The sequence below is a fragment of the Talpa europaea genome (genome assembly GCF_964194135.1).
Source record: "Talpa europaea genome assembly, chromosome: 4".
Taxonomy (NCBI): domain Eukaryota; kingdom Metazoa; phylum Chordata; class Mammalia; order Eulipotyphla; family Talpidae; genus Talpa; species Talpa europaea.
This window is the reverse complement of record NC_140070.1, coordinates 16,089,727-16,102,444: the sequence shown is the minus strand read 5'-3', so window position 1 is coordinate 16,102,444 and position 12,718 is coordinate 16,089,727.

Genomic DNA, 12,718 nt, shown 5'->3' with positions numbered 1-12,718 from the left:
CCCATATACCGGGCGAGATTATTTTCCACTATTCCAGCCATTATATTTTACGTTCTAGACCTGAATCAAAAACTTTAAAAGCCAGTAAGCCAGACTTATGTCTCCATACTGCAAAATGGAAGCGATTTTTGAAGACCTATCTACTAATTTTGAGTTCCAAACCTCCATTTATCACGAAATACTTGGTACTCCTCAGGTTTTCCGCATATTCTAAATAAATTGAAGAAAACCAGTAATTAGTGTCCAGAATTAGGTGTCAAGAGATCTGTGGAGGCTAAAAATTCCAATATGTATCTCTCTTGGAATACCTAGAGCTTAGTCCATGCAAAACTACACCTTCCAAAGCTATGGCCTTTGAAAATTTCATGTGGCTTCCTAAAGTATAGCAGCCATTGGAAGAGCAGCAGAACCTTCTCATATTTCCTTTGCAGCCTTCTGTAACTCTTATGTGACGTTTTCAAACTATTAAAATAGGAATCAAACATAATGATAAAACTTTTAACTTTTAACGTAGGATTTGAAAATGAATGCATAATATGTCCAATGAAAGGAAAAGATAACTCTTTAACTTCACAAAAATATTTTCATCAGTTGCCCTCATGTCCAACCTGATGCACAGCAGTGTGTGTGTGGGGAGGGGCAATCTACAGATGCAATTCATAGAAACCCTGATTGATGTAAACACTGTCAGATAACTTTAAATCACTGGTGTGTACTAATTCCCCACAGAAATTTATTTTGGCCTCCTTGTAATGGCCATGTCACGTACAGTAGCATTTCTTTATCTTGCTTAGGGCACATAATCATTAGGCAGCCCATCCTCCAGAGCCCCCTAGGACCCTATCCTCTCCTCAAACTTTGAAGGAGGGATTTCCTTTCAGTTCAGTAAGGAGATATGAATTTGCTTATAAACCTCATTCCTTTTATTTAAACATCAAGTGAAAGGTCCGATTTTATGCCCTAGAAGACACCTGATGCACAGAAGTCACTAATTGTTCAATTACAATGACCTTCTGACCTTGTAACCTACCTTAAAAAAAGATACAAAATATTTGAGGGGGGTGATCCTCCTTGTTTAATATCCATTCTATATTTTAATATACTAATTGCCACCTAAAACTTACAGGACCACCCTTATATTTATGTAAGCATCCATTTATCTTTATACCTCCTTTATCCTAGAATGCATGTATTTTCTTGTGCAACCTGACATATTCACAGAATCTATTCACATTTAACACTCACTGCAACTTTCTAAATGCAGCACCACAGGGACTACTACTTGTTGAAGAACAAAGTAACAACTTGCCTTGGGAAAAAAAAGCCTCTAAATAGTGTTTCCAACAGTACAGACTATAGAGCAAGATTTACCAACAAACTGCAAGCTTGACATACTCTGAGTCAGAAAATGCAAAGTGAACCTTTCTCCAGTGTATTTGTGCTGTCTGATCTGGACCAGTTCACGTCCTGCTTCTACTTGCAAGCAGACCCTCTCACACCCCGCCCTGCCTCCAAAGCCACTGCCCTTGTAAAGGCTAAGCTTCTGGGCATGCTAGTCCTGAGTTTACAGTCTACTAAGTATAATGATGTGTTGTTATTAATCACAGGGAAGTCTCCTCTCTGCTTCTTTATATAACTGAAAGTTTGGGTCTTCAAAGAAACTGCTTTCAAAATTTAAATAATCCTGAGAGAATCCACACTTCAGTTAACTAACACCTTGGCTGTCAGTTAACACCTCAATGGCGATTAATTGAAAGTTTGCTGAGAGCAAAACATAGCAGGGAAGAATACAGGGAATGTTTTAAGTGGGAGGTAAGGTATGGGAAGGTAGTTAGAAACCTTGCAAGTCAAGGTGGGTGGATACACAGGGGAATAAGTGACTGACTGCTTCCTGGCTTTATTGAGAACCAGGAAAAGCCAAAATTGCCAAAAGTGAATAGGGGTGTTTGGAGTAAGTGGAGTAGGGCACTCGTGCCAAGAAGTAAGTCGTGGGGCTGGACCTTGGTTTTGTGTTTCTGATCATCCTTTACAAAACTGAAATTCACTGCAGGACACAGGTTTCCTGATTCCCAACACCATTTCTATCATTTCTGTCACTTCAAGTAACAGTTTATATATATTATGAAAACCCAATTTTAAGAACCACTCTGAGCTTGAGCTTACCTTTATACTTGTTTCTTTATCCTTTTAACATTTCCTGTTCTAAATATTTAGGTAATCAATCAACAAATATATTTTCTAAAATATATGCAAAACAAGTTCCTAGGAATTTTCCTCTAGGTTTTCTTACCCTCATTTTTAGATTTGCCACCATTTGCAAACGATAAATACTAAGCATATAGTGACAAAGAATATTTCTAACAACCTTTGAGATGGGACCTACTAAGACCTGGATGGATCATCATTTCTTTAAACACACACACTCACTCAGTTGTCTCCCATTGGTTATTTCTTTCTCAGCTACTGTAAAAACATGCAACATTGTTGTTATTCCTAGCTATTATCATGGAAAAGTCCAAGCTATTGTACATCTTCTGTCTTCCAGGTATAAAGCCAGGCACTTTACATAAATACTACTAATCACAACTTGCCCAGGAACCCATAGTTAGTAAGCACAAAGGAAGGATTTAGGGGGTTTGTTATAAGAAGGATCATGCTACATTGTTTATAGGTGCCCCCCTCTAGATGGAATCATCTCTGTCTGGATCATCATCATCTTTAATTCCTCTGCCCCCATATAGTTCTTCACCCACCTCCTATGTATTTATTTACTTTTATTTCAGTAAGAACTAGGACTCATTTTTGGGTAAAGTCAGACAAAGAAAGAGATAGCTTCATCAGGCAGCTTGCTAGATTAAGGGAGAAGTCACTCCATTTCCAAGCTGAGTCCCTTAGCCCCCACCTCAATGTCCAATCAGATCCCCCACTCAGCACCATGGAGTCAGGAACCCTGGGGGCAAGCCACTGGGTTGAATGAGAGGGAATCCACTAAGCCTGACTCCCTGTCTATGTGCAAAATGTTTGTCCAGCAAGCAAGTATTGTTTGTCTTTCCATTATAGCCAGCTGGTGGAAACTAAGGCATGATGGGTACTGAGGGCCTTTCTCGGAGTATGCAAACACCAGAAACTGGTTTCATGGTAGAGCCATTATCCCAAAGAGACAGTGACCATATCTACATGGCATTAGAAGGTAAGGAAGTAACACCTGATCTATAAAACTCAACCACCTCGATTGCTGCTTTATGACAAATTCATTTATAAGCTTAAATTCAGGGTATGAAAGAGAAAGGAGGGAAAATCCCAAGTATTAAAACTTTAACATTAAAGGCCTGCTGATATAAAAATATATCAAAAGGGAGCATTTTATGTCCTCATTTGGAATTTTATATATTAATACTATTTATGTCTTATAAATCACCTGCTCTTAATTTAATAAAAGTAGGGATATTTACTAAAATTTGCATTAGGGCAATCAGAAATAAACAAAAATAAAATCTGGAATGGAAATGCCAGAACAGGACAACAGACTTTTTTGGTAGGTATTGGCTATTTGTTTGTAGAGTCCAATTTCCACTTAAGCAAACTTAGAAGATATTAGATAACCTAATTTGATAAAAAGACCTTAAAAGCTGAAATAAATATGAGTAGCACATCAATCGGTTCAATTACTGATTCGATTCTTAAAAAGGCATTCTTCAACATTTAAACCAGAAGGTGAATCTAATTAAATTAATCGATTATGAAGTAGATGATACTGGAATGTGGCCAAAAAAGCAACTAAAATTTGTTTTTATTTATACTGAGATATATATTTATTGACTATATTTTATGAAAAATTATTTTTCATAAATTGTATATTCATAAATACATAAATTGTGTTGAGGATTATAAGATAGTGACATAAAATGAATAAAATAAAATATGTAAGGATATTTAAACAATAAACTCTTTCTATATGTACAGAAATACACAGATTCTGATGCTGTTGTCAAATTTAAAAATCTGTAAGTCAAAATTATTGTAAAAAAATCTCTGTCCTTGAGTTTAATACGATGTATTTTTTCTTACAAATTGTTTGACCTGCAGTAGTATTGATATACTGACCTCATATAAGAATGTCTGGAGAGAGAGAATATTCTTTGACTCAGTATGTCATGTGACCTGGTAGGGTATTATGTTCTCAAATGACTATAGATAGAGTATATAAATCAAGATCAACAAGGAACCTTTTATGTTTATCTCTGTGAATTTTTGTTAGTTTACTTATTTTATGCTGACTATTGCAAAAACAGTCATATCATCATCTATTAAATTATTATTGATTAGCTATCTTCAGAGAATAAAAGCAATCCCAAGTGCTACTATCAATTCTTGCCACTTAATTTTGTCCTCTGGGATAAATGGGGAATTCTCCTTTTGGAAGGAAGTTATTCTAAAAAAGAGAGAAGGTTATAATTACTGTCTATATATACAAAGTCAAGAATCTTGATTTACAGAATTGCTGAAAGCAAAGAAAGTATTTAAATAAAAATTAATTAAAATATAAACAAGTCACAATTATTGTAAGTTTCTCCTCTAAGTTATAAAGCTTTTCTCTTGCTACTTAAAAATATTTATTGATTGCTCTCTAAATGCTATGCAACAAGCTTGAAACTGAAGTTAAAAATAAGATTAAGCTACTGCATGATCCCATTGACAACAAGCTCACAGGCTTGTTGGAGAGAAAAATACATAAATTAGTCATTAAAGTAAAACATGATGAGTGTTAAGATAGGAATTATACTCAGTAGGTGACTGCTAGTGCTTTTCATTTTCCCCTTGCTAGGTATTCCATATTGAGTCTCCTTGCTTCCTGTTGTTCTACACACACACACACACACACACACACACACAAATTTTCTTTTATTATCCTGTCATCCTAGTATAGGTATGTCCTTTTGATGGAAATAGAATTTGCCTTCATCTGATGAGGTAAATTCTTTTCACAGTTGACCCTTATAATGCCTTTTCTTTCTTGCATAATTGTTTATTTCCTTGGAGTAACTCATTTCTTTCTTTCTTTTTTAAAATCTTTTTAAAAAGATTATTTATGCATACAAGAACTGGGGTACAGGCCAGAGGTGTGGGGATGAGAGGGTTCATCAGAGACAGAGTGGGAAACAGAACAGGCAGAAGGACTGAAGTGCACTGCCAAGGGAAGCAGCAGGCGAGACAGGAGAGGTCTGCTGTGCCATGTAGGTCACCTCCCTGGCTGGGGATCGAACTTGTGCTGCAGTGGCTGTGGATTGCTTCATAGTACTGCATCTTAACCCCTTGCGCCACCAGGGAGGCCCCCTCATTTCTTTTACATTTTTAAATATTTGACAATGTAAACCTTTTCACCAGTTATCTAAATCTTCTCTCAAGATGTCCAGATCAGGGCCTCCCTGGTGGTGCAGGGGTAACTTCTCAGCACTATCAAGCTATCTCCAGCCACTGCAACATGAGTTTATCCCCAGACAGGGAGCTGACCCACATAACACAGCAGACCTCTCCTGTCTCGCCCCCTGCTCACCTCAGCAGTGTGTTGCAGTAGAGCTGCCTGTCCTGCTCCCCACTCTGTCTCTGGTGAATCCTCTCACCCCATGGACCTCTGGCCTACACCCCAGTTTTTTTTTTGTTTGTTTTTTAAGATTTATTTATTTGTACAAGCACTGGGTACAGTCAGAAGCACGGGAGGGTGAGAGAATTCACCAGAGCCAGAGCGGGGAGCAGAACAGACAGACCGACAAAATACAGTGCTGAGGAGAGCAATGAGTGCAGCAGGAGAGGTCTGTTGCACCGTGTGGGACCCTGGCAGGCCGGGGATTGAACCAGCACTGAAGAGGCTGCGGGCAGCTTTGCAGTCCAGCGCTCAACCGCTGCGCCACCAGGGGAGGCTCTACACCCCAGTTTTTGTATGCATAAATAAATAAAAATAAATCTTAAAAAAATAAGATATCCAGATCAGACAGTCTCATCAGACTTATCTTTCTGAAGAAATCTAATTTAGAGTCATCTAACTGCTTCCATCTGGACCATGTGGCCTTCTCTGCAGGCACACAGCTCTCATGCTGGGGTCACCTGATCATTGCCCTGTAGAGTCCCTGATGTCTCTTCCCTGTGATGGAGCTACCATTTCTTGTACACACAAGATCCTCTTTTTTGTCTGCCTGTGTTTGGTTGGAACTACCATCTAATACATGCACAGAGGAAATAAACAATCTGAGGCTTCAAGTGTTGATTCTGCCCTCAACTGTGATGGATGACTTTGCTAGATGTAGATTTCTAGTTTAAAAATTACATTTACTGAAAAATCATTAAAAAATGGTTATTCTATTGCCTTTTTTTTTTTTTAGAGGGATGTTATTTATTTATTTATTTATTTATTTGTTTGTTTGTTTTGTTCATACATGCACTGGGTACAGTCAGAAGCGCGGGAGGGTGAGAGAATTCACCAGAGCCAGAGCGGAGAGCAGAGCAGGCAGAAGGACCGATGTACACTGCTGAGGGGAGCAGCGGGCGGCAGGAGAGGTCTGTGCGCCATGTGGGACCCTCCTCCGGTGGCCGGGGAGCAGCTGGGGTTCGAACTGGCGCTGCAGAGGCCGCGGGCTGCTTCGCAACCTAGCGCTCAACCGCTGCGCCACCGGGGAGGCCCTCTATTGCCTTTTAATTGACAGTGTTACCATGTAAAAGTAGATTCAGGATGATAGCTAATAACATTACATGTGATTTATTTTATTCAGAAATAATTTGTAATAGTCTATGTTTTCATAATGAAGTTCTTTGGCATGGACCGATTTCGACTCACTGTGCTGCACACTTACTTGTTCTAGAAATTATGCTGTCATTTTCTTGAATTGTTTCATTAGTGATTTTTCTAGGTTCTCTTTTTCTACAATTCCTTTACTTTGTTATTTTTAATCTCCTGAATTTTTTCAAGTGTTTTAAGTTATGAAATGTTTTGCCCATTTTATGGACCTCTGCCTTTCTCTCTACTTACTGAGAAAATGATTCCTCTTCTCTCTGAGAGATAATTCCCAATAACACCAATGTAAATTCATATACACACACACACACATTTTGTTTTCTCTGACAGTTTTCAATTTTATTCTGTCACTCTTGACTTCTGGTTACAATATTTTCTACTCTCTGTCTGAAGATGCTAATTATAGTTTTTGAATTAAAAATAAGTTTGTATGGACTTTGGTCTCTCCATATTATTTTCTTCTGCTTATCTTAGTCGCTGCCTTTTATATTAGATGTTTTGTTTTTCTCATATTAGATCATTTTTTTCTGCTTACAATCTATCAACCTTTTACATTCTAAATTTCAATCTTGGATAAACCTCACCTGGGAACATGCCGTTTTAGTTTCTTTGTGTTTGTGCTTGTTTCTGCTCAGATTCTGATGTGAAGTCTCTCCTAGAATGCATACAAGGTGGAATGTCTCTCGCAAAGTTGAGAGAAACAAGGGGAAATGGACTGGGGTAGAGGACATGTGTTTGCTTAATCTCTGCTTCTGGATACAACTCTACTCATCTCTGCATGGTGATCTTTTATCTGGACAGCCTGGGTTTTGTCCTATCTAGAAAATAAAACACAATCTCTTACAGTGGTGAGGGGAGGTCAACTATTTAGATTAGAAAAAGGAATTTGTAGTCTAACTGCTTCTTAAATATATTTTCTGCCAATCCTGTTTTAGCCTTCTCCTTTTACATATCATGAACAAGTAATTGGGTGCCACTAGTTTTTGAGTCTCCTGGGGATGATTCAGTGTTATCATTATTGTATGTTTTGCTTTCCTATCCACTTTTTGGGATCTGAGTTTTTGATTCTCTTATTTCTTTCCCTTTTGACCATTTAACTTCCAGTATCATTTTATAGCTGACATCATCTATTGTGCTTTTTCCTTAATGGCTTACTGATCTTCAAAAATTATTCATCTTTACTTGGTGGTGATTTCGAAGGGGGGTGAAGTTTAATGTGGGTGTTCAGTTTGTTTGAAGTTTTCTCTTAGTGTGAAATTATTTTCAATAAAATGAAATCTTTGGTGAGCTTGGAGTTTGAATCTTTCTCCACTCTCAGATTAGTACCAAAACTATGCAATGGTTTAAGAAGAAAAAACTAACTCTCCAAAAATAATTTTTAAGAATATTTGATAAGATCTCTGTTTAGCCTTAAAAATGAGAACTCACATAAACCACAAATTGGGAATTATTGGAAGATCAGAGTTGTCTGTTCCCTTGAGTACTGCAAGCTCCGAAACCCTAGGTTTTTCATTTTAAAACGTAACAGTATATTTCCACTAGATATTTTGGTAGTAAAATGATTCTTCATGAAACATTTAATGGAAAATCCATTATTATGAAGGAGAATCCTATCCTTAGAAATAAATGGTAAAATGCCTCTTATCTTAAGGTGGAGTAAATAGAAACCACAATGAGAATTTGAATAGCAACCATTAAATTTGAATAGCAATCAGTTAAATTTACATAGAACTGAAATTACAAGGTAAGAAATTAGGTAAATTTATATTCTGCCAGTGTTCAGGCAGGTCTGGTGAGCCTTAAAATATTTTTATCAGTATCACAATGCCCTGTTTATCCTTTTAGATCCTGGGTTAGATATCAATTAGCTCAAAGGAGACTTTTGAGTTCAGAAATTTTGATCAAGAAAAATACTTAACTATATTAAAACAAAAGAAAACAGGGCCTCCCTTGGTGGTGCAGGCAGTTGAGCGCAGCACTGTGAAGCTGTCCGCAGCCTCTGCAGCACAGGTTTGATGCCAGCCAGCAGGCGAGGGTCCCACACACGGCGAGGCAGACCGCTCCTGTCTTGCCCACTGCTCCCCTCAGCAGTCTGTCTGCCTGTTCTGCTCCCCGCTCTGTCTCTGGTGAATCTTCTCGCCCTCCCGCACATCTGGCCTGTACCCCGGTTCTTGTATAAATAAATAAATAAATCGTAAAAAAAAATCACAGTTATTTCAATGGATAAAAGTAATAGAGAAAAGCAAAGGATAGTGAATTTAGAAGCAAAATATAATCAATTATTTCCTAAGACAGGGCAATGGAGGGCTTGGTCCTGTACTTGACCAAAAACTACTATCACAAAGAATTTGTAAAAGACATAGAGTTACATTTTTTTTCCACAAAGGAAAATGTGCATTGTAATTTGTAATTACTTTTTTAAAAAAAAATGATTTATTTTTATGTATACATACAAGAATTGGGGTGTAGGCCAGAAGTGCAGGGGGTGAGAGGATTCACCAGAGACAGACAGAGTGGGGAGCAGAGCAGGCAAATCTACTGAAATACTCTGCCGAGGGGAGCAGCACGCTAGACAAGAGAGGTCTGTTGTGCCATGTGGGTTAGCTTCCAGGTTGGGGATGGAACTCATGCTGCAGTGGCTGGAGATAGCTTGATAGTGCTGAGACTTTAACCCTTGTGCCACCAGGGAGGCCCTGTAATTCCTTATTTTTGTTGACTAACATTTTCAAATCTGTGAGGGTCCCCTTTTTTGAATTTCAATCAAATTAGAATATTGATTGCAGTAACAAAAGCTGGAAAATTACCTGTAAAATATGTATAGATTAGTAATTAGTTATGTTAGAACAAGCTATAACTTTGAATATCTTTGAAAAGAACAAAATTTTATAGCAAATGAACTAAACATTTGTCTTACAAAAACTTGTAAACAAAAAGAACAAAAGAGACCCATCAAAACCTTTAAATATCAAGAAAAATAGGAAATATTAATATGAAAAGAAATTGATTAAATAGTTGAGAAAAATAAAAAAACTAATCAAAAAATTTTGAGTTGCTGCTGGAGAACTAAAGATGTATTCCAAGGAAAACAATAAGAATATAGTTAAATAATTATAAGCATGTGCATTTAAAAATTGGAAGAAACTGATGATTTTCAGTAAAAAATATAAATTTTCTTATAAAGTACAGAAAAGATGAAAAGAAATACATTAGAAGTGCTACCACTCACACATGAATTAAAAAAAAAAATTCAGCCTTAGATCTTTACATAGATCAAGTCTACCAGCAGAAAATTCTGAAGTTACATAAATTGTGTGGAAGTTAGAGAAAGAAATCTTGTAGAAATCAGCATAACACTGACTGAAATTTAATATCTCACTTATCAAATTGGAATGCATTTTGGATATATTAAATATTTAAATCATAGACACAGAATCTTTTAAAAATGTATATTAAATTTGTAATCTTGGAATGGGGAATGCATTATTAAGCACAACCAAAAACCCAGTAAGCAATAACATGAAAACGGAAATTTGATAACATAAAATTGCAAATGCTTGTTATGTAAAACAAATGAAAACAGCCAACAGTAAAGCAAAAGAATAACAACAAACTGAGAGAAAATATTTGACACATTCACTTATTATGCAAAGATAAATTATGAATCAATAAGAAAATGTTTTACAATCCAATAGGAAAGCAGACAGATTAAGAGAGGTATAAAACAGAAAGCATGCTAATTTAAATAAGTTTAAGGAAATGTTCTTTAGTGCATCATATAATAAACAAACAAATATAATCACACCCTAAACTTTTAATGTATGTTGAAATAATCTGTGGAAAAAAGATATCAGTGATTTCAAGGGTCCCACTGATATTTACCAAACATAAAACAGATTGTTCTACTGCCCGAAGAAGAGAGTCCTACTGAGTTTACCCACCTAGTAATGATGTTAGTGTGTCTCTTAATTAATATTAGTCTTCTTTTTCTAGTGTCAGTTACACTTCATAATTTTCACATTTTTCACATAATTTTCACTTCATATCTTTTCACATTTCTTAGTCTTTGGAAATATATTATTGTTGGTTTGGGTAGTGTTATTAGGAATCCTGTTGCAATTATTATTTCTAATCAACAACTAATTCAAAATCATGACATTTAGCTTCTTTTGCCCCCAATATATATATATATTGCTTTTAGTCTTTTAGAATTGGTTAGGACCTCTAGTAAAATTCTAGATAATAATAATGAGAAAAGGTGATCTTGCTTCCTCTTATTTAAGGAGATTATGCCTAATATTTCTTCATTAAATTACCTATTATTATAGGTAACTAATACTGTCACTTTAGGTTCATAAAGCTTTTTGTCTATATGTAGCACATTTCATAAACTATTTTGATTCACATTCTTCTTATTCATTATGAACAAGTGTTAATGTGATGAATTATACTAAGATATATTCCACATAGATAGCAATCATTTTTATTTATGACTTATTTAATATAGAATTGGATTTCATTTCCTAATATTTCTCAAAATTTTTATTTTTATAAGGGAGGAATTTCTAGTGAATTTTTGTGTTTAGAGTTTATGTCATAATTTTATTTAATCTGTGGAATGAATGTAAAAATATTCTGTCCTTTAACTAAATTGAATAAACTGTTAAAAAATAGGTACCTCTTATTTTTGCAGAGTTGGTAGAAGTCATTCATAAGATTATCTAGGTTTACTGTATGGGTGATAGCTTTCAGATTATTTTTCTTGATTTTTGAACAATACGGGTTTTCTTTTAATAGACAAAACTATTTCAAGAAAATACAGGATTTTTTAAAAGGTTTTTGTGTTTATCAAATTTAAGTAGTACATATTATGTTTCTGTAATGGCTATCAGAAGTTGAGGAATTGTCAATGACTTATTCAAGTTTTGTCAGTTTTAATTTTTTTTGTTTTTGACATTTGAAAGCTATGAAGTGTTCTGCATAAAACCCCTATGTTGTCGACCAACGTGCCATCAATGGTACACCTTAGAATTACCTAAAATTTAGTCTTTCAATGTTCCTATCAGTAAAATAACAAGTGAATCTAGATATGTCCTAGGGTTTTGATCACATCAAATATTCTGCATCTGAAACAAATTTTATCATCTTTTAGATTCAATTATTTAAAATCATGACTTTCTTTGTTGTTGTACATATTGAAGTAGGTATATGAAACCACTATGGATCATAAATGCTAGTGCCAGTAGTAGTAAACCTCTTTCTTCTATGAATTCATCATCAATCTAAGCACAGACAGAAGATGGTAAAATTAGTGTTATCTTGCTACGAGTCTGGGAGAAGTTCTCAAGAAGCTACAGAAGAGTCACTGCTTATTATTAGAATAGGGATTAGTCTTTCCTGTCCAAAGCCCTTTTTGAGACTATTTCCCTTTAACCAAAATTATAAATCTCCATTGCATTATTACATAATCTTCAACATATAATTTTAAATGATTGCATAGTATTACATCTTATGATTTTACTATATTTAAATTAACCAATTCCGTTATTATACATTCATATTCTTGCAAATTTTTGCTACATCAACATGATTACATTTGTTTTATACTGTGGTTATTTATCCTAGATAAAACTGAAGCAGATTCAGAATTTTCTACAATTATTAGTCATTACCCCATAGCAATATGACCATTTTTATGCCAACCAAGGTTCTTAATTTAATTGCATTGACCATAGCAACCTGACAAGGACTTTGTTGATAGCAAGCTTATTATCATGGAATTCTTACTAATTTCTAAAGTTGTCTTGTGGGAATGATCCAACTGCCCCCAATAGAAAATTTAAACAATATCATGACTTTCTTGAGAGTATAATCTTTAACTATCCTGAAAAGGGCAACCATACAAATGGATAGTTTTGGGGGGAAGGGGGTGAT